This window comes from Gorilla gorilla, chromosome 6 (genome assembly GCF_029281585.2).
Source record: "Gorilla gorilla gorilla isolate KB3781 chromosome 6, NHGRI_mGorGor1-v2.1_pri, whole genome shotgun sequence".
Lineage (NCBI taxonomy): Eukaryota > Metazoa > Chordata > Mammalia > Primates > Hominidae > Gorilla > Gorilla gorilla.
This window is the reverse complement of record NC_073230.2, coordinates 9870305-9895349: the sequence shown is the minus strand read 5'-3', so window position 1 is coordinate 9895349 and position 25045 is coordinate 9870305. Positions and strand designations below refer to the sequence as shown.

The following is a 25045-nucleotide window of genomic DNA, read 5'->3' as shown; positions in this document are numbered from 1 at the left end:
CGAGAATGTGCCACTGCACTCCAGCCTGGGTGATAGAGCAAGACTTTGTCTCAAAAAAAAAAAAAAAAAAAAAGAGAGAGAGAGAGAAAGCTACAGGCCAATATCACTTATGAACTTGGATGCAAAAATGCTCAAAATATTAATAAACCAAATCCAGCAGTGTATAGAAAGAATCACAGCATAGTGACTCACGCCTGTAACCCCAGCATTTTGGGAGGCCGAGGTGGGCGGATCACGAGGTCAGGAGATCGAAACATGGTGAAACCCTGTCTCTACTAAAAATACAAAAAATTAGCTGGGCATGGTGACGGGTGCCTGTAGTCCCAGCTACTCACGAGGCTGAGGCAGGAGAATCACTTGAATCTGGGAGGCGGAGGTTGCAGTGAGCCAAGATCGCACCACTGCACTCCAGCCTGGGTGACAGAGCAAGACTCCATCTCAAAAAACAAACAAACAAAAAGGAATCACGGCATGACGAAGTAGGGTATGCAAGAATGGCTCAACGTTCAAAAATCAACCATGTAATCTATCATATTAACAAGCTAAAAAATCAACTCCTACAGGAAGGAACAACAAAACCCATATCCATTCATTATAAACACTCTCAGCAAACTCAGCAAAGAGGATACCCTCAACTTATAGGGCATCTACAAAAACCCTACAGCTGTACCCTCTTTCTATCATCTCTGTAGGGGGGGTGGCGGATGGAAGGCCCAAACTGTGTTGAACTTTTCATCTTCAAACAAATGTGTAAACTTTTTTTTTTTTTTCAAGACACAGCTTGCTCTGTCACCTACGCTGGAGCGCAGTGGCACAATCACAGCTCACTGCAGCCTTGACCTCCTAGGCTCAAGTGATCCTCCTGTCTCAGCCTTCCAAGTAGCTGGGACTGCAGATACACAACACTGGGCCGGGCTAATTTTTTAAAATTTTTTATAGAGCTGTGGTCTCACCACGTTACCCCGGCTGGTCTTGAACTCCTGGGCTCAAGCAATCTGGCCACGTCGGCCTCACAAAGTGCTACGAATTTCTTAAACTGAGTATTTTTTCATTCGTATGTCTCTCTTTTTTTTCTTTTGTGAGACAGAGTCTTGCTCTGTCACCCAGGCTGGAGTGCAGTGGCATGATCTCGGCTCACTGCAACCTCTACCTCCAGGGTTCAAGTGATTCTCATGCCTCAGCCTGGCCACCTCGGCCTCACAAAGTGCTATGAATTTCTTAAACTGAGTATTTTTTCATTTGTATGTCTCTCTCTCTCTCTTTTTTTTTTTGTGAGACAGGGTCTCGCTGTGTCACCCAGGCTGGAGTGCAGTGGCATGATCTCGGCTCACTGCAACCTCCGCCTCCCGGGTTCAAGTGATTCTCATGCCTCAGCCTGGCCACCTCGGCCTTGCAAAGTGCTACAAATTTCTTAAACTGAGTACTTTTTCATTTATATGCCTCTCTCTCTCTCTTTTTCTTTTGTGAGACAGGATCTCGCTGTGTCACCCAGGCTAGAGTGCAGTGGCATGATCTTGGCTCACTGCAACCTCCGCCTCCCAGGTTCAAGTGATTCTCATGCCTCAGCCTCCCAGGCAGCTAGGATTACAGATGCCTGCCCTGACACCCGGCTAATTTTTGTATTTTTAGTAGAGATGCAGCTCCACCATGTTGGCCAGGCTGGTCTTGAACTCCTGACCTCAAGTGATCCACCTTCCTCGGCCTCCAAAGTGCTGGGATTACAGGCATAAGCCACCACACCTGGCCTGTATGTCTCTCCTGTCATTCTTGTATGTTACATTTTTTAATATTAGCAACAATCTGAGTGCTTTAAAAAAAAAAAAAAAACTACAGCTAACCTCATAATTAAGGGTGCAAGAGTGAGTACCTTACCACCAAGATCATGAACAAGGCAAGGACATCTGTCTACCCGCCCCTGCCCCGTCATCAGTAGACACCTACTCATCCCCAGCTCAGCGAAGTCTTTCCCAGTTGGGTCAAATCCCAGACTACGCACTCTCCATCGGTCCCATCAGCAACTGTGTGCTTATTTGGGGTGTGTATGTTTAATTATTCCCGCTCTCACTCACACAGCTGGGGAGGGTGGGCTCCGTCTGGTTGTGCTCACCACGTGCATGCACATGATAGGGTGCAGTCAATACCGAGTGAATCTCAGGCTCAGAGGCCCCCATCACATCAGCCTGGCTCTGAAGCCCCTTGTGACCAAGCCCCTGAGGTTCCATGCCAGGTCCTCTCCTGGGACATCCCTGGGCCACCTTCCTGCCTTGGCTTCTTGCTAAGGACGTTGGTTCCTTTACAGAAATGAGTCCCAGCCCCTGAATATTCGTCCCCACAGCCAGCTGCCCTCTACTCACTGGCAGTCCCTTCGCACGATGCCCATCTACCTACTGCCATCCTGGACTATGCAGGTCCCCCAAAGAGGTCCCCTGCTGATCTAGCAAGCCCCATGGTCCCCAGCCTGTCTCTCCCTCCAGCCTACTGTCTTCTGCCAGGCCCTTCCCCCAGAGCGTCTAACCCCTGACCCCTGGCACCTGTGCTGCCACCACCAGAGTGCAGACTCCCCAGAATCTACATTCAGAAAGATGACAGCCTGGAAAGACGAAAAGTAAAGCTGAAAATAAATAAGAGATGGAAACGTATACTGGGATAAGTGGTAAGTTCTCCACCCAAAAAAATAAAGATCAAATAGACAGGATGGGAGAAGACCTGCAAGTTGGATACAAGAGGAAAAGGGACAAGCTTGACAAAAGACAAAAAAAAAAAAAAAAGCAAATGCAGTGCTATTTTGCATTTTAACACACACACATCTGCAGATGTGGGCCCCCTGCACCTGCCCCACGTGTGGGCCTTACAGGTGACTCACCACCTGTGCTCACAACAGTCCTGTGACCTCAGCCACATCCAGAAACAATGGTGGCCACAGGGCATGGATCCCCAGAGGCACTCATCTCCGTCAGAGGCCAGATCCTATCTCTTTCTTTCTAGATGTTTGAGCAGGGCCATCTCATAGGCCCTTTTGGGGGTGAAGGGTAAAAGGTGAACATGAAATATATCCATGTTCAGTCGCTATGACCTGGTCTGAGGTTTCTGGAAGAGCCCAACATTCTGGACCCCTCTCTCCTGGCACTCACCCTTGTCTGCACTGTGGTTGTGTCCACACCTGTCTTGACCGACATGCTGACTAAGCGCGGTCCTCACTGGGCCGGGGTTTGTTTTTTTATGGTTTTGTTTTTTGTTTTTTTTTTTTGAGACAGAGTCTTGCTCTCTCACCAGGCTGGAGTGCAGTGGTGCGATCTCGGCTCACTGCAACCTCTGCCTCCCGGGTTCAAGCGATTCTCTGCCTCAGCCTCCCGAGTAGCTGGGACTACAAGCGCCCGCCACCACACCTGGCTAATTTTTGTATTTTTAGTAGAAATGGAGTTTCACTCTGTTGGCCAGGCTGGTCTTGAACTCCTGACCTCAAGTGATCTGCCCACCTCGGCCTCCCAAAGTGCTGGGATTACAGGCATGAGCCACCACGCCCAGCCTGGAGCAGGGTCTTGCCTCCTCCTCCTGCTCCTCCAGGGGGGCACCCTGATTACAACAGGCTCTAGCAGGCTCTCAGTGTCTCTTTTCCCACAGCATCTTGTGGAAGGGGAGCTCTGTGGGAGCTGGGGCTGTTCAGGACGAGGAGGATTTCTGTTGGTGCCTCTAACTCCTGACACAGAGGAGGGGGAGCAGGCTTGACCTCTGCAGCTTCAGAAGACAACACTCGGACAGCACGGTCAGCACAGTGAATGAACAGATACGCTAATGAGTTAAGGGGCCAAAAACTGTTAAGATCTCTGCTCCCACGGGCATCCAAGCACAAACAGGCGGATTGCCCGGGAGTCTTCCGGGGGAGAGTCTCGCACTGGGGGACCCTCCTGGACTTCTTCCGGCATAAGCTTCTCGGAGTCTATCTGCCTCTCACGCACTGGACTAGACTCTAAAAGCCACTGCCTGACCCTTCACAGATTCTCATTAAAGGAACCTCAAAGTTCATGAGGCTGAAATGTGGCTGTACTCTCCATCCACCTCTGCAACTTCTGTGGATTCTTAATTCATGTTCTTTCTTTACATTCTTTAGAGTCAGGGTCTCACCCTGTTGCCCAGACTAGAGTACAGTGGCGTGATCATGGCTCACTGCAGCCTCAACTTCCTGGGTTGTCCCAAGAAGCTGGGGCCATGGGCGCACACCACCACACCTGGCTCATTTTTAAAATTATTTTGTAGAGACAGGATCTCCCTGTGTTGCCCAGGCTGCTCTTGAACTCCTGGGATCAGGTGATCCTCCCACCATGGCCTTCCAAAGTGTCAGGATTACAGGCGTAAGCCATTGTGCCCAGCCTTAGTTAATCAATTAATTTTGAAATACAGTCTTGTGCTGTTGCCCAGGCTGGAGAACAGTGCTGCAATCTCGGCTCACTGCAGCCTCGACCTCCCAGGCACCTCAGTTTCCCAAGTAGCTGGGACCATAGGCGTGTGCCACCATGCCCAGCTAATTTTTGTATTCTGGGTAGAGACAGGGTCTTGCCATGTTGCCCAGGCTGGTCTCGAACTCCTGGGCTCAAGTGATTTACCCGCCTCTGCTTCTGGCATGAGCCACCGCGCCTGGCCTCTTAATTCATTTTTTCAATGGCAAGAGTAATGAGGCAAATCACAGTAAAAAGCTCAGTGTACAGAGGGTGGTGGGCTTCCACATGAAAGGAGCTGGGATGATTCTCAGACAGACAAAAGGATGCCCTCTGCCTATTGCCACCTTCACTCAGTGCTTCCTGGACCCACAGAGCTCAGCATGCCTGATGGAGGCAGAGAAGCCCAGCACCCAGAGGACTCCAACCTCCTCCCGCCCTGCGGCCTGTAGTGCACCAGCATCACGCACAGCTGATACGTGTGTCAAACCGGGGAAAGGCAATGACCCCACTACAGAAATCACGAAAACGTGAGGATCAGAGGGCCTGCTGCTGTCTCTCCACAGCCCCCGCTGCTGTCTCTCCATGGCCCCCACCGCATTCCTCACCTGCCCTCCCAGTGTGTTCAGGGTGTGAGTGGGACGAGAACATGCAGTCCTGTACCAGCTTTCAATACCCTCTGAACGGTTATAACCACATGATTTTACAGCCTATTTTTTTCCTTTTTTTTAAATTTTTTTTGAGATGGAGTCTTGTTCTGTCACCCAGGCTGGACTGCAGTGGTGTGACCTTGGCTCACCACAGCCTCCACCTCCCAGGTTCAAGGGATTCTCATGCCTCAGCCTCCCAAGTAGCTGGGACCACAGGCATGCACCATGCCCAGCTAATTTTTGCATTTTTAGTAGAGAGGGGCTTTCTCCATGTTGGCCAGGCTGGTCTTGAACTCCTGGCCTCAAGTGATCCAAGTGCCTCAGCCTCCCAAAGTGCTGGAATGACAGGCGTGAGCCGCTGCAGCCTATTGTTAAAACCAGATCCTAAGTACCTGTGCTGTTCAAGTTTTCAGGACCACCCCTCTCGAGGATGTGTAACAATCAACAGTTTCTTCAGATGACAGTGAATGAAACCACACTAAAAAAAAAAAAAAAAAGGTTTTCTGAAGGCTAAGAAAGCAGCAAAGCGGGGCTGCGCGCAGTGGTTCTCGCCTGTAATCCCAGCACTTTGGGAGGCCGAGGCAGGTGGATCACAAAGTCAAGAGATCGAGACCAGTCTGGCCAACATGGTGAAACCCTGTCTCTACTAAAAATACAAAAATTAGCTGGGTGTGGTGGTGTGTGCCTGTAGTCCCAGCTACTAGGGAGGCTGAGGCAGGAGAATCGCTTGAACCCGGGAGTCGCAGTTTGCAGTGAGCTGAGATCGCACCACTGCACTCCAGCCTGGTAACGGAACAAGACTCCATCTAAAAAAAAAAGAGGCAGGGCGCGGTGGCTCACGCCTGTAATCCCAGAACCTTGGGAGGCCGAGGCGGGTGGATCACCTGAGGTCAGGAGTTCGAGACCAGCCTGACCAATAACGGAGAAACCCTGTCTCTACTAAAAATACAAAATGAGCTGGGCATGGTGGCACATGCCTGTAATCCCAGCTACTCGGGAGGCTGAGGCAGGAGAATCACTTGAACCTGGAAGGTGGAGGTTGCAGTGAGCCGAGATGGCACCACTGCACTCCAGCCTGGGCAACAAGAGCGAAACTCCGTCTCAAAAAAAAAAAAAGAAAGAAAGAAAAAGAAAAAGAAAGTAGCAAAGGGGAAAAGTTAACATGTCAAACAACTTGAGAGGGAAGTTGCCAATTAAGATGAAGACTAACGAGGAGAGTGAAGCTTCAGGGGAGTCAGTCACATCGCCGACATAGGCAGACGCCAGAGGCCAGGGATGCTGCCGCCGTCCACGAATTCTGTACGTAAGAACTAGATAAGGGCGTTACTGAGCCAACCTAAGCACTTCTGCTTATTTTTCAGCCAAGAAGCACTACATACACACAACCAATGCCAGTGACTACATCATTTTATAAAACCTATGACTTTTCATTGATAATTTAATAAGATTTCAGTTTAATTACAAGGAAAATATTTTAGGATTATAATTAAGTATTAATAATATCTTTTAGGGCCAGCTATGGTGGCTCATGCCTGTAATCCCAGCACTTTGGCAGGCTGAGGCGGGAGAACTGCCCAGGAGTTTAAGACCAGCCTGGGCAACATAGCAAGACCCTATCTCTATAAAAAATGTTTAAAAAGGCTGGGCGCAGTAGCTCATGCCTGTAATCCTGGCACTTTGGGAGGCCGAGATGGGCAGATCACTTGAGCTCAGGAGTTTGAGACCAGCCTGGCCAACATGGCAAAACGCTGTCTCTACTAAAAATAAAAAAATTAGCCTGGCGTGGTGGTGTACACTTGTAATCCCAGTTTCTTGAGAGGCTGAGATGGAAGGACCATTTGAACCTGGCAGGTGGAGGTTGCAGTGAGCCAAGATCGTGTCACTGCGCTCTAGCCTGGGCAACAGAGCGAGACTCCGTCTCAAAAAAAAAAAAAAAACTAAAAAACTAGCCAGGCATGGTAGTGTGTGCCTGTAGTCTCAGCTACTTAGGAGGCTGAGGTGAGAGGATTGCTTGAGCCCAAGAGTTTGAGGCTGCAGTGAGCTATGATGTTGCCACTGCATCCCAGCCTGGGCAACATACCAAGACCCTTCTCTACAAAAAAAATGTAAAAAAAAAAAAAAAAAAGAATTAGCAGGACGTGGTGGTGTGCACTTACAGTCCCAGCTACTCAGGAGGCTGAGGCAAGAGGATCACTTGAGCCCACGAGATGGAGGTTGCAGTGAGCTGTGATGGCACCACTGCACTCCAGCCTGGGGAACAGAGTGAGACTCTGTCTCAAAAAAAAAAAAATTAACACAGAATTATCATATAAAATTACCATATGAGGGGCCAGGTGCAGTGACTCACGCCTGTAATCCCAGCTACTCAAGGAGGCTGAGGCAGAATTGCTTGAACCCAGGAGGCAGAGGTTGCAGTGAGCTGAGATTGTACCACTGCATTCCAGACTTGGTGACAGAGTGAGACTCCATCTTAAAAAATAATAATAAAATAAAATTGCCATATGATACAGCAATTCCACTTCTGTGTATACACCCAAAATAACTGAAAGCAGGATTGTTGTTCTTTTCCTGAGACAGGGTCTCACTGTGTTGTCCAGGCTGGGGTGCAGTGGTGCCATCAAACCTCACTGCAGCCTTGAACTCCTGGGCTCAAGCAGCCTCCTGAGTAGCTGAGACTATAGGTGGTGGCCACCATGCCAGCTAATTTTTTGTAGAGATGGCATCTTGCTATGTTGCCAGGGTGGTCTTGAATTCCTGGCCTCAAGTGATCCTTCCACCTTGGCCCCCCCAAAGTGCTGGGATGACAGGTGTGAGCCACTGCACTCAACTTAGAGCAGGGTCTTGAAGAGATGCTTGCACACCCATGTCCACACTGACGTCAGCATCATTCACAATAGCCAAAAGGTGGAAGGAACCCAAGTGTTGGCGAACAGATGAACAGACAAGCAAACTGTGGTCAACCCATGTGGTGGAATATTACTCAGCCTTCAAAAGAAAGGAAATTCTGACACATGCTACAACATGGATGAACCCTGAAGACATTATGCTCAGTGAAATAAGCCAGAAACAAAAGGACAAATATTTGGCCGGTGTGGTGGCTCACACCTGTAATCCCAGCACTTTGGGAGGCCGAGGCGGGCAGATCACAAGGTCAGGAGATCGAGACCATCCTGGCTAACACGGTGAAACCCCGTCTCTACTAAAAATACAAAAAATTAGCCGGGCATGGTGACGGGTGCCTGTAGTCCCAGCTAGTCTGGAGGCTGAGGCAGGAGAATGGCATGAACCCGGGAGGCGGAGCTTGCAGTGAGGTGAGATCGTGCCACTGCACTCCAGCCTGGGCAACAGAGCGAGACTCCATCTCAAAAAAAAAAAAAAAAAAAAAAAAAGACAAATATTTCAAGATTCTACTTGTATGAGGTTCCCAGGGCAGTTAAATTCCTAGAGACAGAAAGTAGAATGGTGGTTGTGGGGGCAGGGGAGGGGGATGGGAGTTTGTGTTCAATGGGGACAGAGCTTTAGTTTTACAAGATGAACATAGTTCTGGGGCTGGAGGGTGGCGACTGCTGCAGAGCGATGTGAACGTGCTTAACACCACCAAACTGCATGCTTAAAAATGGTTACAATGGTAATTTTTTTGTTTGTTTGTTTTGAGACGGAGTTTTGCTCTTGTTGCCTAGGCTAGAGTGCAGTGGCACAATTTCAGCTCACTGCAACCTCTGCTTCCTGGGTTCAAGCGATTCTCCTGCCTCAGCCTCCTAAGTAGCTGGGATTACAGGCTCCCACCACCATGCCTGGCTAATTTTTGTATTTTTAGTAGAGACGGGGCTTCACCATGTTGGCCAGGCTGGTCTCGGACTCCTGACCTCAGGGAATCCACCTGCCTTGGCCTCTCAAAGTGCTGGGATTACAGGCATGAGCCACTATGCCCAGCCTTTTTTTTTTTTTTTTTTTTTTTGAGACAGGGTTTCACTCTGTCATTCAGACTTGAGTGCAGTGGCGTGATCTTGGCTCACTGCAACCTCCCCACTCAGTGATCCTCCCACCTCAGCCTCCTGAGTAGCTGGGTTACAGATGTGCACCACCACGCCTGGCTAATTTTTGTATTTTTAGTAGAGATGGGGTTTCACCATGTTGACCAGGATGGTCTTGAACTCCTGGGCTCAAGTGATCCACCTGCCTCGGCCTCCCAAAGTGATGGGAATACAGGCATGAGCCACCACGCCCAGCCAAGTTTTAATTTTAAAAGGCGGTTTGGACAGCCAGACATGGTGGTTCATGCCTGTGATCCCAGCACTTTGGGAAGCCAAGGCAGGGGGACTGCTTGAGCCAAGGGGTTCAAGACCAGCCTGGTCCACACAGTGAGACCTCATGTCTACAAATAATTTTTAAAATTAGCTGGGCATGATGGCACACACCTGTGGTCCCAGTTACTCTGGAGGCTGAAGTGGGAAAATGGCTTGAACCCAGGAGGTCAAGGCTGCAGTAAGCTATGATTGTGCCGCTGTAGTCCAGCCTGGGTGACAGGGTGAGACCACATCCCAAAAAACAAAACAACAACAACAGAAACAACAGCTTGGACATACAGGAATGTCTGGCCCAGTGACTGACACAGCTCTGGCCTGAAGCCCACGTGACTTTTGCTACCTTCTGGGCAGGAGAGAAGCATTCAGGGAAGGGTCCGATAGAACCGCTGGGCTGAGCACTGCGGTCACGATCCCACCCGCTTCCAAAACACATCATGGACAACACTGAAGCCATAAAGTAATTTTTCATTAAAAAGAAATAGGACATGATTTCCAAATGCAAATCTCCTAGTGTTTCAACAAAAAGCCCCCCGTGATTTGAAGCAGAGCACGCAGAGGCATCTCAGATGAACAGACATATAACCCGCCTGCGGCACACCAACCGTGCGCTGCTGCCTCCAGCAAAGGAACCCACAGAGCAAAGTTTCACCGAGAAGCATCATCCGCCAGGAAACTGTAGCGGTGGAGGTGCTTTTCCATGGGGGCTGTGTCAGATGCCCTCATAAATGGCACTGAAATTATTAGGTTAGGTTTAAACGCAAACACTGTGGTTAGGCTGACAGAGTTGCATCTTAGCTCCGGGTGGGGTTGTTAAATATTTCTTTGCTCACACACAACATGCAGGGCATGAAGCCAGGGGCAGACTCTGCAGCCCCAGGGAGCAAGTCCATGCCAGCTGCCCACGCAAGGCCATGCATCCAAATACTTATGCTGACTGTGGGCAAAACACTGGAGAAAGAAAAGGCAGCTGGCACAGACAGCTGTGGCCTTAGCTCACTCGTGTTCAGCTGTGTGTCACCGTGGCGTGACCACAGCCATCCTGCTCTGGAAGACACTGCCACGTGGCCAGATCTATATTAAGCCCCCCAGAAGGGCATTTTCCACATTTTTACAGCAGAAGTGACATCGATCACACAAAAAGGTCACATAATACGTGGCTAATTTTATGTGTCAACTGGACTGGGCCATGGGGTACCCAGATATTTGGTTAAGCATATTCTGATTGTGTCTGTGAGCATGTTTCTGGAGGAGATTAACATCCAAATGGGTGGACTGAGATATCAGATGCCCTCCCAGTATGAGAGGGCCTCAACCAGTCCACTGAAGGCCCAAGTACAACAGAAAAGTGGAGTAAGGCCGGGCGTGGTGGCTCATGACTATAATCACAGCACTTTGGGAGGCCAAGGCAGGCGGATCAGTTGAGGTCAGGAGTTCGAGACTAGCCTGGCCAACACGGTAAAACCCTGTGTCTACTAAAAATACAAAAATTAGTCAGGCCTGGTGGCACATGCCTGTAATTCCAGCTACATGGGAGGTTGAGACAGGAGAATAGTTTGAACCTGGGAGGCGGAGGTTGCAGTGAGCTAAGATCACACCACTGTACTCCAGCCTGGGCAACACTGTGAGACTCCATCACAAAAAAAAAAAAAAAAAAAAAAATTAGTCAGACATGGTGGCGCACGCCTGTAACCCAGCTACTCAGGAGGCTGAGGCAGGAGAATTGCTTGAACCCAGGAAGCAGAGGTTGCAGTGAGCTGAGATCATGCCACTGCACTCTAGCCTGGCCAACAGAGCAAGACTCTGCCTCAAAAAAAAAAAGGTAGAGTAAGAGAATCAACTCTCTCTGCCTGCCTGTCTTTGAGCTGGGACATTGGTCTTCGCCTTTGGACTGCGTCTCAGACTGGAGTCATACCATTGGCTCTCCAGGGTATGAATTTCTCAGCCTCCGTAATTGTGTGAGCCAATTTTTTATCATCAATCTCTTTGTATACACATTGCAAAAGAAAAATAAAATCTCAGGACCCCAAATTCACCAAGCTAAAGGGAAAGTTAAGCTTAGCAACCAAGTCACGCAAAAGAAAAGCTACCTTCTTTTCTTTCCCAGATAAAGTAATGTACGTGCTTATTTATCGCACGTAAAATGCAGATTTACTGTGTGGAGAAGGCGTATGTGACTCTGCCACACTCCCTTCTTTTCACATGTAAAATGTAGATTCACTGAATGGTACTAAAAGCCTCACAAAAATGTGACCACTGGCCTCATTGCCTACTCCACCTCCTTTTCTTCCCCTCTTCCCCTCCTGCCTACTTTTTCCTCTTTAAATACTGAAGTTTCCAAAACCCTCTTTAGAAAAAGCACACAGGCCACAGATCCTACGATGACTCGTGTTTCTTTCTTAACCTTGGCAAAATACACCTCTAAATTGACTGAGATCTGTTTCTGTTTCCATGCCTGCTAACACAACATCCATTCTGCAGCCCATGGATCAAGCAGTAATTTTGACTTTTAGGTCTTATTATTAAAGGAATACATTTTGTAAGGCTAAAGCTGCCACAGTGATTCCTCTGTAGGATCTGGGCAAAGTAAACTGAAAACCTGGAAAGGATTCACCATTCTAATGCCTTTAAGAACATTCGGGATTCACAGGAAGAGATCAAAATAGCAACATTAATAGAAGTTAGAAGAGGCTGGTTCCAGTCCTCATGGATGACTCTGAGGAGTTCAAGACTCCAGTGCAGGAAGTAACAGCAGATGTGGTGGAAACAGCAAGAGAAGTCGAATCAGAAGTGGAGCCTGAAGATGTGGCCGAATCATTGCAATCTCATGTTCAAAGCTGAACCGACGAAGAGTTGCTTCTTACGAAGGAACGAGAGAGCAGTTTCTTGAGGAGGAATCTACTCTGAGTAAAGATGCTATGAACCCTGCTGAGATGACCAGAAAAGATTTAGAATATTCCATAGACTTAGATGATAATGCAGGGGCAAGGTTTGAGAAGACTGACTATAATTTTAAAAGATGTTCTACTATAGGTAAAATGTTATCAAACAGCATCACGTGCTACAGGAAAACCTTTTGTAAAAGTAAGAGTCAATAAATGCAGCACACTTCATTGTTGTCTTAAGAAATTGCCAGCCAGGCGCGGTGGCTCACGCCTGTAATCCCAGCACTTTGGGAGGCTGAGGTGCGCGGATCACAAGGTCAGGAGATCGAGACCATCCTGGCTAACACGGTGAAACCCCGTCTCTACTAAAAATACAAAAAAATTAGCCGGGCGTGGTGGCGGGCGCCTGTAGTCCCAGCTACTCAGGAGGCTGAGGCAGGAGAATGGCGTGAACCCGGGAGGCGGAGCTTGCAGTGAGCCAAGATCGTGCCACTGCACTCCAGCATGGGCGACAGAGCAACTCTGTCTCAAAAAAAAAAAAAAAAAAGAAAAGAAAAGAAATTGCCACAGCCACTCCAGCCTTCAGCAACCACCGCCCTGATCAATCAGCAGCTATCAACATCAAGACAAGACCCTCCACCAGCAAAAAGATTGCCACTCGCTGAAGGCTCAGATAATTGTTAGCATTTTTTAGCAATATTTTTAAATTAAGGTATGTACATTGTTTCTTAGACATAATGCTATTGCACACTTAATAGACTACAGTATAGTGTAAACATAAAACTTTTTTTTTTTTTTGAGGCAGAGTTTCGCTGTTGTCATCGAGGCTGGAGTGCAGTCGCACAATCTCGGCTCACTGCAACCTCCGCTCTGGTATTCAGGTGATCCTCCTGCCTTAGCCTCCTGAGTAGCCGGGATTACAGGCGCCCACCACCACATCTGGCTAATTTTTTGTATTTTTAGTAGAGATGGGGTTTCATCATGTTGGCCAGGCTGGTCTTGAACTCCTGACCTCAGGTGATCCACCCGCCTTGGCCTCCCAAAGTGCAGGGAGTGAGGCGTGAGCCACCACACCTGGCCAAATATAACTTTTATATGCACTGGGAAACGCAAAAACTTTGTTGACTCTCTTTATTGCGATATTCACTTGATTGTGGTGGTCGGGAACTGAACCTGCAACATCTCTGAAGTATGCCTGTAGAGATAAATGAGACAGCACAAAGTCCCAAAAGAGATCCACATGTATGTGGCTGTTTTCAAAAGGTGGCAAAGTAATTCAATAAGGAATAAACAGCCTTTTCAACAAATGGTGCTGAAACAACTGGATATCTGCATGAAAAAGAATGAACCTCAACCCTACGCCTCACACAGAAATTAACTCACAATGGATCATGGCCTTACACATAAACACTAAAACTAAAATGTTCAGAGGAAAACAGGAAAAAATCTCCACGACTTGGGAGAAGGCAAAGATTTTTTGGGATACCAAAAGCACAAATATGAGAGAAAAATGTGGTAAATTAGACTTTATCAAATTTAAAACTTAGGATTCTCAAATTTTACCATTAAAGAAAGTAAAGGCTGGGCACGGTGGCTCACACCTGTAATCCCAGCACTTTGGGAGGCCGAGAAGGGTGGATCACCTGAGGTAAGGAGTTCAAGACCAGCCTGTCCAACAGGGCGAAACCCCGTCTCCACTAAAATTACAAAAAATTAGCCGGGCATGGGGGCAAGTGCCTGTAATCCCCGCTACTCAGGAGGCTGAGGCAAGAGAATCGCTTGAACCCAGGAGGTGGAGGCTGCAGTGAGCCAAGATCACACCATTGCTCTCCAGCCTGGGTGACAAGACCAAAACTCCGTTTCAGAGAAAAAAAAAAGAAAAAGAAAAAGAAAAAAAGAAAGTAAAAGACAGGCCATAGGCTGGGAGAAAATATTCTCAATATGTATATCTAACAAAGTGCCTATATCCAGAATACATAAAGAGCTCTTACAACTGAAAAGAAAATAAACCCAATTTAAAAATAAGCAAAAAATGTGAACAGACGTTTCACAAAAGAAGAGATACAAATAGTCAGAAAGCACATAGGAAAGTGCTCATCACCATTGGTCATCAAAGAAATGCAAATTAAAATGAGATAACTGGCCGGGCGTGCTGGCTCATGCCCCTAATCCCAGCACTTTGGGAGGCCGAGGTGGGTGGATCACCTGAGGTCAGAAGTTCAAGAGCAGCCTGGCCAACATGGTGAAACCCCATCTCTACTAAAAATACAAAAATTAGCTGGGTGTGGTGGTGGGCGCCTGTGATCCCAGCTACTCGGGAGGCTGAGGCAGGAGAATCACTTGAACCCAGGAGGCAGAGGTTGCAGTGAGCCAAGATCGCGCCACTGCACTCCAGCCTGGAAGACAGAGGGAGACTCTGTCTCAAAAAAAAGAAAAAAAGCTAAAACCTGAAAACAACCCCAATGTACATCAGCAAGTGAGTGTAAAAAGGGTGAAGTGCTGATTCATGGGTGAACGCCACAGGTCGCCCACTGAAAAAGGAGCCAGACGTAAAAGACTGCGTGTTCTGTGGTTCCACTTATATGACATTTAAAAGAGGCCAAAATCGTGATGAAAATCATAGACTGCAGAGGAGCCCGAGGAAACTCGGGGCGACGGAAATGCTCTACTGTTTGATTGCAGAGGCAGGTACAAGGTGAATATGTTTGGCCACGTTCCTCAAACTGCATACTTAAAATGGGTACGTTTTATTGCATGTAAATCATACCTCAATACATTTGATTTAAAGTTAAAAAGAAAATGTTTGTGGTTTTATGAAGCTGATCTCCAGAGGCTAACACTTCTCTCTCTAATATGAATGCAATGGCCCAGCTCTCACCAATTTCCACAGTACAGAAGAAAACACCAGTGCAGAGTTCCGCGCAGACACGGAGGCACTGGGAGGAGGAGGGAAGGGATACTGAGACCAAGTCCAGCCTCTGCTGAGTGGCCTGGGCCAAGTCATTTTATGTCTGACTTTCAGTCCATCTACAAAAGAAGAACAAACTAGGCCTTTCTGCTAACCAGAGCTACCGAGAGTACAAAAGTGAGAAAACACAGCTAAGTGGTTGATAAAACAGTAAAGCACTTTCTTCAGACACTGCCCCGGCCTTACTTATCTCTCTGTCTTCATCAGGCTCAAATATCTGTTACACAAATATGTGTTATTTTTATTATTACTCATGCTTTCTACCAAGAGCCAGTTATCAAGTAAAAAAAAAAAACTGTCTATTTGCAAATTGATTTGAAAATAACAATACCCATAGCTAACATGTTGTTAAAAGGGTTGTTCTAAGGGCTCTGCACATATTACTTTGTTTAATCCTCACACGAACTGGGATGAAACCGGGAAAAGTAGCTACAGACTTGCACAAGTCTACACAGCTAGCAGTGTTTAGAGCTGGCCTCGGAACTCAGGCTGCCGTTGGAGAGCCCTCCTTCCTTGCCACTCTGCTCTGCTGGCCTCTACAGTACATGTTTAGGCAGAATTGGTAGGTTTCACTAGACAGTCAAATTTCTATTTCCTTTACTGCTGAGGGAAGTAGCTTCTTCGTGTCCAAATAACCAAGCTCTTGAGCACTAAATCAAGTGACATGACCTTCAATAAGAAGCGCAAGAATGTTTCAAGTTTATTTATTTATGCTACTGGCACAAAGACCAGAAACTACCTACTTCTTTTCCAGCTTTACAGACACTATATAAGGCAAATAATTCACTGCAGTTCCCATCACTGTAGTCAACAAAACTGTGGAAAGTTTCTGTTCCTGGTGTCAATATTTGCTCTCTGCATGTCCTGGGCTGCCTGGAACTTACACACAGTGGTGCTACATTAAAACCTCCATCGTGAGACACATTTTCACGCAGTACCTCCAGGACTATGGTTTATTTGCTTATACAATTACTTCACTTGTGTTCAGTTAACTATATCTGACAGTATATCCAAATAAAAATATGTAATAAACGGTCACATTGATGAGAATGGAATGTTGATTTATATCCCAGGAGACCTGAATGAAAACTGAGCCCAAACTTAGCCTTTGAAGTAACTTCCCTGCAGAGCCGGTCCTAGGGCACAGAGGCTATCAGCTCACCCCGTTCTCTTCCTTCCCGTCTCTAAGCCCTCTGTTGGCCCTTCCCAGGTAGACAGGAAATCCACGCACGTATACCAGTCCAATATTCCCAAACTGGGTTTCAAGTTCTTAGAAGACAGGGATCATATCTCATGTACCTTCTGTATTCCTCATAAGGCTCAAATATTTGTTGCATGATATTTGACTCTAGAATCCAAACGATAACTCACTTGACTCAACTGACTTAAGAGTTAAATCAATTCGTGGCTGGGCACAGTGGCTCACGCCTGTAATCCCAGCACTTTGGGAAGCCAAGCTGGGTGGATCACCTGAGGTCAGGAGACCAGTCTGGCCAACACGGCAAAACCCCGTCTCTACTAAATACAAAAAGTAGCTGGGTGTGGTGGCTGGCGCCTATCATCCCAGCTACTTGAGAGGCTGAGGCAGAGACAACTGCTTGAACCCAGGAGGTGGAGGTTGCAGTGAGTCAAGACTGCCCCACTGCACTCCAGCCTGGCCAACAGAGTGAGACTCCGTCTCAAAAAAAAAAAAAAGAGTTAACTCAAAGAAATTATTTCAGAAGAAAATGATAATAAATCTCACTATGATCAGTTTAAGAACCTGCCTGGGGCTTTACATGCAAAATATATCCAGGCTCAGCCAGGTGCAGTGGCTGATGCCTGTAATCCCAACACTTTAGGTGGCCAAGGCAGGATAATATTTTGAGACCAGGAGTTCAAGATCAGCTTGCGCAACATACCAAGAAGCCATCTGTACAAAAATTTAAAAATTATCCAGGTATGGTAGTATACACCTGTAGTCCCAGCTACTCAGGAGGCTGAGGTGGGAGGATCTCTTAAGCCCAGGAGGCCGAGGCTGCAGTGAACTATGATCACACCACTGTACTCCAGCCCTCCAGCCTGGGTGACAGAGTGAGATCTCGTCTCAAAATTTAAAAATAAATAAATACATAATTTTAAAAAGTAAATAGTTATCCAGGCTCTAACTTGTCAAGTCCCCTCTGCCCTACCTACACCCCACCCTGCCCCAATCACCATCAGCTCTCACCTGCGTTATTGCAACAGGCTCCAAACCAGTCTCCCTGCTTCTGCTCTCAGGCCCACACAATCCATTTTCAACCCCAAAGCCACGGTTATTCTATTAAAAGTTGGATCACGTCATCTCTGATCACTAGAGTCCAGTGGCTTCCTATCTCGAGTCCTTCCGATGGCCCGTGACCAGGACTCCACTGATCTATCACAGTCCCCCTTGGCGACCCTCTCCAGCCTCAACAGTCTCCTTGCCGTTCATCCACCGCACCCAGCAGGCTCCTGCTGCTGGGCCTCTGCACCACCATCCCTCAGCTGGGGAATCCCAGGGCAGTCCCACGCTTCCTTCAGATCTCTGCTTGACGCTCACCTCCTCAGCAAGCCTTCCCTAACTACCCTGAGAAAGTAGATCCCGGTCTCTACCCTGCACTCCCCATACCCTGTTTGTCTTCATAGCAGCATTTATCCCATCCCCACCTCAAATCTTTTATTTATTATTTTTAGAGTAGTGTCTCACTGTGTCACCCAGGCTGGAGTGCAGTGGTGCAATCGCAGAATCCCTGAACTGCTGGACTCAAGCGATCCTCCTGCCTCAGCCTCCCAAAGTGTCAGGATTACAGGCGTGAGCCACCGTGCCTGGCCTCAAATAGCTCATATACACTGGTTAATCCACTCACTGTCTTCCTGCACTGACTTAAAAGGGAGGTCCTCGTCCTGTCTCACAGCGGGTATTCTCAAGGCTTACAGTAGCATCTGGCACTCAGTACTTGTTCAAGAGAGAGGTGTTGTTCTAACAAAAACCAGACAAACATGACGGACTCTGATTGCCTAATTTCTGAAACTTGGGGACAGGTGAAGGATGACGTATAATACTGCTCTGTCTACTGGTCGGTATGTTTTAAAACCCCCTTATAAAACGACGAAAGAAAGTGCTCGGCCGGGCGTGGCGGCTCACGCCTGTAATCTTAATTGCTTGAACCCAGGAAACAGAGGCTGCAATGAGATCATATCACTGCATTCCAGCCTGAGTGACAGAGTGAGACTCTGCCTGAAAGGAAAAAAAAAAAAAAAAAGCGCTCAGAATCTCTGATAAATGACCACAACGATGAGACAGGATACAGAGAACAATGACAATAACCAAGAGGAAATCAGAGCAAGGAAACCCTCCCTGTTAACAGGGCCTGTGCACAGAGGCAGGCGAGGGCCGCCATTCCATCAGAGCAGAAAGCCCATCTGAGACTGTTCCCATTTGGGTCAATTCAATGCTACACATACATATCCATGAAAGAGTCAAATCATTCCGTGAGGTGAAGTTTATTAAGAAACTCAACAGTCTCTGTCCCTGCTTCCCTTTCTCACCTCCCCCCTTCTCCATGATTCTTTTTTTTTTTTTTTCTTTGAGACAGGGTCTTGCTCTGTCACCCAGGCTAGAGTGGAGTGTGATGGCTCAATCTCAGCTCACTAAAATCTCCGCCTCCTGGGCTCAAGTGAAGTGATCCTCCCACCTCAGCCTCCCAAGGAGCTGAGACAGACACAGGCCACCATGTCTGGCTAATTTTTGTATTTTCAGTAGAGACAGGGTTTCGCCATGTTGCCCAGGCTGGTCTTGAACTCCTGAACTCAAGCAATCCTCCTGCCTCGGCCTCCTGAAGTGCTGGGATTACGGGTGTGAACCACCATGCCCTACCCGCTCCATAATTCTTTTTAGCTAATTCTTTTAATGTCTGCCTTCAGAGTGAACCTTGGTTGTTCAGCTTGGGGCATTAGCGACTGACTTCCCAAGGCGACAGGCGAAAATGCAGCGCTCTCCTCCCCACACCTTCTCTGCCCAGGCGCATCATAATTTCAATTAGAGCAGCAGTCAGTGTTTACATAAATTATTATCATTGCGGCGAGGCTATCCACAGCTGCGCCTTGTAGTACACCATAATTATTTTTCGTTTCCCGCACGGTGGTTTATTTTCCCTGGAACTAATAACAGCCTTGTGTTTTCATTTGCTTTGTTTAGTACTTATCACTAATCCCGCCCCAACTCTGCCAACTGTATCAACTCCTCTCCAGATGTTGCAGCATGTCAGGTGTCCTGCTAATTTCATCTTCTCCCAAAGAACCTCCTCATGGAGCCTCTGACCAGCTGGGGTCAGGACATGTCTGCTCTTCACGCCAGCACCTGGCTGGGATCTCCCTTCAGCAGGTTCTTCTCACCTCTCACCTGGGGGAAATCCTGTTCCCACCAGCCAGTCTCTCTCAGTCTAGACTTACTGCCTCATCTGGGGAGACTACATCTGCCAATCACCTCCTTAAAGCAAGAGGAACAAATCTGGGAGCAAGTCTGAAGGTGTCTTTACCCTACCCTCCCTTGCCTGAGTGTAGACTTCCAGGCTGCAAATGCATCCTTCAGAATTTCTCAAGCAAGGCCCTCCCGTCTCCTGCCATCCAGTGCTGCTTTGAAAAAGCCCAAGCCCTTCTGCTTCTTTTCATTTTAATTGTAGTTAGTTCTTCGGCCTTTTTCCACATGTTCTAACCTTCTGCCTCTTGACCTGTGATGACCTATTTGTGATTTGTTTTTACTTTCTCCTCTTGTTCTGAGATTTCACAACAGTATGTCCTGGAGAGGGTACGCAAGGATCTTCTTTTTTTTTTTTTTTTTCTGAGACGGAGTCTCGCCCTTGTTGCCCGGGCTGGAGTGCAATGGTATGATCTCCACTTACTGCAACCTCCGCCTCCCAGGTTCAAGCAATTCTCCTGTCTCAGCCTCCTGAGCAGCTGGGATTACAGGCACCCGCCACCACACCTGGCTAATTTTTTTATTAGCCAGGGTTTCACTATGTTGGCCAGGCTGGTCTCAAACTCTTGGCCTCAAGTGATCTGTCCACCTCGGCCACCCAAAGTGCTGGGATTACAGGCGTGAGCCACAGTGCCTGGCCTCTGAACTCTCACTACCCAAATTCTGGGGTCAACAGCTGCAGACATGCTTTCAAATAAATCCTTCCCCTCCCAAGCTCTCACTAGTCTTTATCTGAAACTCAGCCTCTCTCACTATCCAAGTTTGCTGCCCAGACTTTAATTTTTTTAATTTTATTTTTGAGACAGAGTCTCATTCTATTGCCCAGGCTGGAGTGCAGTGCTCAGTGGCTCAATCTGGGCTCACAGCAACCCCCACCTCCTGGGTTCAAGCAATTCTCCTGCCTCAGCCTCCTGAGTATGGGATTACAGGCACCCGCCACCACGCTTGGCTAATTTTTGTATTTTTAGTAGAGATGGGGTTTCATCATGATGGCCAGGCTGGTCTCGAACTCCTGACCTCAGTGATTCACCTACCTCCCAAATTGCTGGGATTACAGGCATGAGCCACCACACCCAGCCTTCCCAGGCTTTTAATATCCAAGCTGGGAAGTGAAGAGGCTATGAAAGTGAAGGATACCTGCATTTTCACCCGTGGTACTGGCCACTGGGTGGGCCTCTTTAACCCAGAAAGTTTGGGTTCTAGGAAATTATTTTGTGAATTTCATACTGTTTTCCCTATTTTTTTCTTGTGGAAACTTTTTTAAATGTATTTTATTTTATTTTTTAGAGATGGGGTCTTGCTCTGCCACCCAGGCTGGATCGCAGTGGCATGATCACAGCTCACTGCAGACTCAAACTCCTGGGCTCAAGTGATCCTCCCACCTCAGCCTCCCAAGTAGCTGGGACTACAGGTGCACACCACCACACCTGGCTAATTTTTAAATTTTGTTGTAGAGATGGGGGTCTTGCTATGTTGCCCAGGCTGGTCTTGAACTCCTGGCCTCAAACGATCCTCTCACCTCATCTTTGAAGCTGTTACTATTCAGCTGCTGACTTCCTGATCTGATCCTTTCCATTCGTTTTTTCTCTCATTTGCCACCTCGTTGCTTTTCTGTTCTACTTTCTGAGGGAGTTCCTCAACTTTATCTTTCACCCACTAACTGATTTTCTTATTTCTGCTTTCATTTTTTTTTTTTTACATCCGAGAGTTCTCTTTTTGGATCTTTGAATACTCCTTTTGGTGGCTTTTTTTTAGAGCTTCCTGTTCTTGCCTCATGTTCGCGATATTTTCTCTCACCTCCGTGTGGACATTAATGACAGCCTGCTTTCTAAGGCTCCTTCCTGCACGCTGTCTGGTTTCCCAGTGTGTATTCCGGTCTCAATCTCCTGTAGCAGAGGTTTTCTTCAGATGCCCTTGATTATCTGCTCATATTTAAGGGATAGGGACTTTTAAAGCTTGATGCCTTGAACACTGGGAGGGGGTTATTAATTACGGGCTTCGTTAGCAAGGGATCCAGCTGGGTCTGCTGGCTGGGGACCTCCTGATGTCATTAATTTTAGGTCTTTTCTCTTGGGCTATTCAGATTCCCCAAAGACACATCCATCCTCCTGTCTAGAAGGAAAAGCCCCAGCTGGTCATGTTCTGGGAGCCAAAGGGTCCCTGTTCGCTTCCTCCTCCTGTGCCCTGTTCAGCACTGCGCCCCCACCCCGTACTCAACTGTGCCCCCAACCCGTACTCAACTGTGCCCCCACCCCGTCCTCAACTGTGCCCCCACCCCGTACTCAACTGTACCTGTCTCCCATTCTTCTCTGAAATATCTTTAAAGTTTCTAAACAGTTACAGAAACCACCACCTTAACAGCAGGAAGTAATAAGTTGGAGAGTCAATTATCTCCAGGCCCATCTGTGGGCCAGGGCTGGAGAACCACAGTCCCGCCTGCAGCCACAGACCCACTAAGCAAGTGTGAAACTAACAGCTACTCTCCGAAAAGAAAGACAATTTAAGAATCGAAACTCAAGATGTAAGGTTTTTTTAAATGACAAACAAGCCGCATGTGTTTCAGTATCATCAATAACCCGTCTTTTCCCACTGATGGCTCCTTCAGCCCCCGACCCACACTAGAAGAGAATCACCTGCCAGCCTCAATGACTGCGTGTAATCAAGGAACTGCACGCCCAAGGTCAGCCAACCAACGGGCCTCTCTTCAGCTCTGGATCCCTTCCCACTGGGGTTCCTGGGGATTCCCTCCTTGTACAGGCTGTCTCTTCTCCACTAGGTCACATCTCGTCCAGGATGGCCACCAATACCGCCAACTCTGCAAGTCTAAAACCCACGTGTGTTTGTGTGGCCCTTCCTCTCCCACCCGGCCGCAGCGCTCCTCATCGCAGGTGAGACGTCCCGGCTGCCCTCGCTGTTACAGGTCGCCACATCTCACAAAGCGCCACCGCCCAGTGGATTTGGCAACATCTTTCAGCTCCATGCCCGCCCCGACTCTCCCACTGTCCCGGACCCACGCCCCACAAGGCTACTCAACTCAGCTCCACTGCCCAGAGGCAAAACCCACCTCCCATATTCTCACCACGACCACTTTTCTGAAACACATCTAATCGCGTCGCACCCAAACCACCACCAAAGGGATAAAAGTTTAAACTCCCTCACACAGCATTCAGGCCCCTGCACAATCAGAAACCCATCTTTCCAGTCTTTTTTTACTCTGTTGCCCAGGCTGGAGTGCAGAGGCCCAACGTCGGCTCACTGCAACTTCCGCCTCCAGGTTCAAGCGATTCTCTTGACTCATCCTCCTAAGTAGCTGGGACTTCAGGTGCGCACCGCCACGCCCAGCTAAATTTTGTATCTTTAGTAGAGATGGGGTTTCACCATGTTGGCCAGGCTGTTCTCGGACTCCTGACCTCAGGTGATCCGCCCGCCTCGGCCTCCCAAAGTGATGGGATTACAAGCACGAGCCACCTCGCCCGGCCTTCCAGTCTTAGCTTCCAACTCAATCCTCAAACCCCACTTCATCAAGAACACGGCGACCCACCATCTCCCCCAAACATCACTTTCACTTCCACATCTCTGCATGCCCTTTGCCTCCAAAGGCCCCAATTCATAGATCCTCTCCACTGTGGAAAATGTCGGAAAATGTCTCCACATTCTGTTAAGGCCTGCACCACAGCCCCAACTCCACACAGTTGTAGGTAGGCTGGCCGTGAGCTCCCAGGGCAAGGCCCACGCTACCGGCATCTACCCCAGCTTAGCATCCTGCACTCGATTGGAGGTTTGATAATAAAGCTGGAGTCTGCTGAGTGACAGCAGACAGTTACTGCTGGCCCCAAAGCGTCAGCCCAAAGTCCCATAAACTCCTTTGCAGGGAAATCAAACATCTATGCCATTCCAGGCAGGTGCTCTTTCAGATCTCAAGCGTTGCACCTTCGTGTAGCAATCTCCTCATTACCCCTGTTTTCTCTCCGTCCTCACTCAGACACCAGCCCTGACTCCCAACACCAGATGCTCACGGTGAGGTGCTAACCCGGGTCCCCGCGTGGGGGTAGGTGGGGGACCCGCTGAGCTGTCCCCAGCCACCCACAGCCGGGAACAGCACCGTAGGGCCTGGTGTCCTGGAAGATGTACTGCGTCCAGCACCGCGCCTGCAACTCACATTCGTATTCACCCCGGGGCTTCCGAGTCCCCACAGCCCCGATTATGAACTAAATAATTTAATAATGCTGGAAACACTATGGCTTGTTGTGCTGCCTGCCAGACGCAGCCTCTGCCCGAGCCAAGGCTTTGCCGGCGGTGTCTCGGTGGCCGGGAGCCCGCAGAGGAGGTCTAAGTCCCACTGTTCCCGGACTAAATGCACGGTTTCCTCTCCCAGAGGGGCAGGGCTGCGGCTTCTGGAGTGAGAGGTCATTTAAGGGATACCCTGAGCGACCTGCCGGTGCTGCTGGCGTCTGCAGGCTCCAGGGCTGCGGTCGGCGGGGCCGGGGAGCCCCGTTCAGGTGACAGCAGGCACAGGGGAGCCCTCGGGAGCTGGGGATCCTGGAACTCCAAGCCCGGGAATTGGTCCTACCCCTGCCGGGCGGCAGAGGCTGATGCCGGGCAGGGGGACTCCTGGGGGCCGGCGGGGCCGCTGCAGCCTCTGCTGTCGCTGAATCAGAACCACAGATTTCTCGTCCAGACCCCGAGGAGCCGCAGAACCCGCTGATCAGGGCCCCAGGGCTGGGTCCCCCTGGCCGAGGACGACGAGCGGGGCTCAGAGACGGCGCGCGCAGGGCCAAGGTCACACAGCGCGCCGGCGCGGGAACTCGAACCCAGGCCCAAGCCGCGCCCGCCAGGCCGGGCTAAGGAGAGCCGACCCGCGCCCCTCAGCGCGGCCCGGGACCCCCGCCCGGGCCCTGGGAGCCCAGCACCGGCCGAGAGAGAGGGAGACCGCGCCCCGAGCCCGCCGCCCGCCGCGCCCCTCACCTCGCGCCCGCAGCCGCCGCCGCCGCCCCGCGACTAGCGGACCCCCCAGAGGCAGCCCTCTCCGGCCCCGCCCCCGGCGCAGGAGCCCCGCCTACCGGTCGTCTTCTCGCGAGACATCGCGGCCGCCGGAGGGGCCACGGAGGCCGAGGGGCGCCCGCCCTCAGCGCGCCTGCGCCCGGCCAGCCCGCCCCCGCCCTCGCGAGCCAGTGCCATGTGGCGCCGTATTTACGGCCAGAGATCGACTCCGCCCACCGGCCGCCACGAGCCACGCCCCTTTCTCAGCAGCCAATCCGCGGCGTTGACTCCGCCCCGGCGGACCGGGCGCGCGGCGGCCCGGGGGCGCGCAGTTGTCTCGCCGTCCGA

At 49.4% G+C, this 25045-nt stretch overlaps 1 protein-coding gene across 2 annotated transcripts in view; it reads right to left on the bottom strand.

Annotated features, from left to right (window-relative positions):
- CHST12 (carbohydrate sulfotransferase 12) overlaps window positions 1-24785 on the bottom strand; it is a 30429-nt gene extending 5644 nt beyond the window's left edge. Inside the window, exon 1 of one of the 2 annotated variants that reach the window (XM_019031160.3) lies at window positions 24683-24785. The gene's annotated coding sequence lies outside the window, so the exon portion shown is untranslated. Of the gene's footprint in view, window positions 1-24149; window positions 24624-24682 lie in introns of those variants that run through there. The other variant, XM_055346783.2, reaches the window with a different exon arrangement.
- Between the last annotated feature and the right edge of the window lie 260 nt (window positions 24786-25045).